Raw genomic sequence first — 4825 nt, 5'->3', positions numbered from 1 at the left:
ACTATTTTTGGGTTAATAATGTGTGTCATTTCCTTTAAAAGGATAGTAAAATGTAATAAAATTGGTAATCATTTCACATTAAAATGGTGTTATAATTTTGGTGATCATTCATTATTTTAGGGTGGTAAAATATATTTTTTTGGTATTAAATTTTACTAAATCTGGTGATCAGTTAAATAGCAGCCATTAAAAACTAACATCCCCTGTATTTATGACTTGAATCGAAAGGTTAAACCAAAGGAATCAAATTCTCTATTTACGTCTGTACGTAGTAATTTAAATGAAAGGGGAACTGTGCCCTCCAATGCTCATTCATTGTTTAGGTACATATTGTATATCAAACCCCGATATGTTTAACAGGACACAGGGGTTGTTTGTTTTGTTTAGGTGCATGATTCGATTAGTTAAGTGAGCGCTTCATTCGCCAACAAACTGGTTACAGTTTGGCGATATTGTAAATTTTGTTTATGAGCATGTACCTTTTGTGTAAAAAAAAAAAAAAAAAGGAATTGTTTTTTTTAGCTCGTAATCGAACCCGGATGTCTTGAAACATAAAACTTACCCTATTACTACAGGGTGATTTTTGGGACGAAACTAAACTGACAAAAAATGATGTAGATGGACATCTGGAAAAATGTTAGCCTTCTCATACAAAATGGCGACATTTGATCTTTGGTTTTCCCAACGATTTTCTTTACTAGCAGATATAACTACCTGCCTAAGTAGCTAACTTAACCCTTTACCAGACCCCTAAGAACTAGCGTGTCTTCATACGTACTGTATATACCTACTGTTACAACCGTATTGAACGCCTTGTAAAAAATGTATTTACGAAAGTCGGAGATGTTCCTTTAAACCAGAAATAAAAATGTGGGTTACGGTTATCCCATCGCCTGGCTAATTAATTAACTGTCATACTCGATTTCGTCTTATTATAATCTTGATCGGGCGAAGGGATATATTCCTCCCACATCTTATATCGGTTATCATAGTCAAGGTTTAACTCCAAATCTACTGCGAAACATTATATCAATCACTGAAAACATTATTTTATGATCTTTACAGTTTTATTACTTACGTGAGTTTTTATGACATCATAAGACAATTTACCGCCCGGTAAATCTGGTCGTACAGAGATTGGACATTCGGGTAATTGGCCGATGTGTCGGAAGCCGGTGTTGCTCGAAGGGTAATTGGACATTCGAGGCCAGAACCATGTTTTATCAACCTCACTTACCGGTAGCCACAGTCAAAAACATTGCAATGAACACGTTACACTTCGTCTTGATTTTCGTATCCACATATTCATCCAATTCAAAATGAGGTATTTTTTTAATTAAGGTAGGCCATTTCTTTGCCACTTGAAAGAAAAGAATAGTTGTTACTGCGCTGGATACGTAAAACGATAAATGACCTGAAAAATAAATTCAAAATTCTAATACTTATTCTGCAAGTAGGTTTCAAGGGCTCTTTTACAAGTCAAAACAACATTTGCAGTTACCTACATAATAAAGTGACATGAAAAATTCATAGTAACATTTATAAATATAACAGTCAATACATGGGTAAACATTACATTATAATAATCTTAAAATAAATAATTACACCAGTATAAGACAGTGTTTAATTGAATAAAAAAGTTTACAATGAAGCGGTCTCTCTTGATGTTATTCAACATTCTTTATCGATCTGTGGGCCATTTTATTTAAAGTTGTCCCCCATACTTTTTTTCCAAAATTGGGATTTTTTATGTTATTTCTACTCAGAATCATGAGCTCTTTTGATCCTAATAGGAGAAAAAAAGTGTCCCAAGATTTCCATACATTTTTTCGATCTTTCCATTCCGAAACCGCCATACAAAGTCTATGAAAAAATGGTAACGGAACGAAAAACGAAAAACCTTGGGACACTTTTTTTCTCCTATTAGGATAGAAAGAGCTCGTGATTCTGAGTAGAAATAACATATAAATTCACAAATTAAAAATAAAAGTGTAGGGGACACAACTTTAAAAAAAAGGGCCCCTGTACGGGGGTATTGACGAGCTTTCATAGCCTGGCTAAAACCATTCAAAGGCTTGTAATGAACAAAGCCACCAATTACTACAAATGTTACAGATGTTAACAATTTCCCATCCAAAAACCTCTATTGCAAAACAAATAATATGTATGTATAAGTAGTATATATATTCACGAAGAAAAAAAATAGACAAATTATTTTTTAAAACTCCAAAATTTAAACTCATTGCACCTAAATATCATAATGCCACTGTCTTTAATTGTCTTGAATTTCAAAACAACATAGTCCCAAAATGCCTAACTGTCAATGATATGTTTCCTGCTTAAGAGGCTGTCATTACCTAAAACGCGCACACTGTCTATTTGTATCGGAGTAAATGAGATAACACTCTCGCATGTTATTGGGCCTGGGCAAGGGAATAATAAGAAAACTATTGAAATAAAAATAAATTTGGATTATTTGTGTAATATTACTCGTAATAGCGCTCTAGGTATAGGTAAGTGTTTTGATATTGTGATTTCAATTGCAGACCCATAAGTAAAAAGAAAAATAAAGACAGAACCGTTTAATGGTGATTTTAAGACCAATCTTTGCAATTATTTTCAATCATGTATGTCCACGATCTCTGAAATGTAATGAATATTAACATTATATATATATATTGCTTTACTAAAACAAATAGTTGTTCTTAAAAAAAACTGCTTAGGTAACATATATTTCAAGGACATTAGGTGTTGACAGCCCCTTAAGCCGAAAGTGGACGACCCGTGCGAAATCGTCTTTTCATACAAAGGTAGTCCTCATTTTCCTCTCTGAATATAATATTATTGAAAATATGTTGATACAATTTGTTGTATATCAACTACAGCCACGCCCCTACGTATGATATTTTTTAAATTATTAATATAACAAGAGTTAGGAGCATTAAAATATTTGTAGGTATGAGAATAGTAGATTGTTAACCAAGGGTGGAAAGTGAACCAATAGTTCGAGGGTGAGATGGTTACTTTTACCCGAGTTAAACACTACTTTTCATTTCGACTATGAGGAAAGTCAAACACGAGAAATGTCATAGGTTTATTATTGGTAAGCATTTATGAAGTTTTTCAAGTTCACTCGATGCTTTGTATTCATCACTGATTTAAGCATATAGTAATTGCTCCAAAGTGTGGAAGGTTGTAATGATTTAGACATTTCACTGAAATAAGCCAAAAATACGTTTTCCGACAGCGACTTCACTTTTTTAACGCTTTTCCAATTCATGAAGTGCTCGTATGCCTTTAGGTATCTTTGTTTTGAAGATGCAGGAAAAGCTTATCAACCACTATTTTTGCTTCTTCTTTAACAGATTCAGGAGTTAATTCTATGTTTAAGTCACTCGAATCACTTGAAAAATCCATTTTAAACCAGAGCAAGTAATGTCTCTACTGTTTATTTAGTACCAATTAAATACCTATTCCTGCCTTTTCCTAGTTTTTTTTCTATTTTATGAAAATAAAAATGTTGCTACTGCCAAAATATTTATTATTGTGTATAAAAATTTTACTACTTGTATTTAATATTTAAATGTATAAAATAAACATAAGTTTTTTGTTAATAAATTACTATAAATGACAATGAATGTTTATTAAAATATTATCATTACATTACATTCATTCATTCAGTTTCACTTATTTTTAAGGCGCGTATACATTAAGGCCGTTTCAGACACGTGCCAATTTGAGATCGGATTGTCTATGGTTTTAGATTTTTTTCCGATGAAAATATAAACGGCGCCAATTTCAGTCATGCTGAAGCTAATATGAGAGCTTTTAACTGAATAATATGGCATATATGGCTGTTAGCCGTTGCTCGACGTAAAAATTAAAAAAAAAATAGTTTCCACCCTAGGGTGGGAATAGTAGATTGTTAACCAAGGGTTGAAAGGCACCCATTTCTGTCGAGGTAGTTTGGCGCTCGAACGCAGTGAGAGCGCCAATAGTCCGAGACAGAAACGGTGCCTTTCACCCGAGTTAAACACTCTACTTTTCATATCGAATGCGAGGAAACCAAACAGGACCAGGCAATTTCGCTAAATCAGTAATTGAAGTACATAACAGATCTACGGCCATGATTTTTTTCCTTAGGACTTACTTGCAATCGGAGACTTTACATGCGTGAAGATTAATCACCCCTAGCGAAAATCATTTAGATTGCAATATTTACGAAAACACACATTTTTTAACAAACTACAACAATTTTAAAATAATTTGTTCATTATAGTATGAAAATCAGCGGGATTGCCTCGTACTTTTTTTAATTTTATAATTTTTTGTTCTATAAGCCGCAACAGACTACCGGACCGCACCGCGACCATGGTGCGCCGCACCACGTAATAATATAATAAAAGTATTTTTAATATTAAATAACAATTTAATTAATAATATAAGAAATGTTTATCTTGTATTTTATTTTATTTTAATGAATATAGTTCTAAATAACTTTAAAAACCAATTTAATATCGTACAAACGTTTAACTGTGGCTGTATAAGATTCTGCCTTTGCTCATTTACGCAAGCGTAAGGTTTAAAAAAATATTTTTGGTGTATTCCTTTTGGTTCCCGCTTTATGAAATCGAGTAAATAGAATTCAACGAAAGAAATCAAGAATAATTTGTTTTTAACAAATTACTTACATCATTTTTTATAAAAAAAAGGATCTACGTGGGATTTGTAAAATTAAAGAATTACCAATTGTTCCAGACGAGGAAATAAAGACACTATTTTTCCATTTTGTTTCCACCCAGTTGTTCATGGGACGGGGACGCAG

The sequence above is a fragment of the Cydia splendana genome, chromosome Z, assembly GCF_910591565.1.
Source record: "Cydia splendana chromosome Z, ilCydSple1.2, whole genome shotgun sequence".
NCBI lineage: Eukaryota > Metazoa > Arthropoda > Insecta > Lepidoptera > Tortricidae > Cydia > Cydia splendana.
This window is presented reverse-complemented; position numbering follows the sequence as displayed.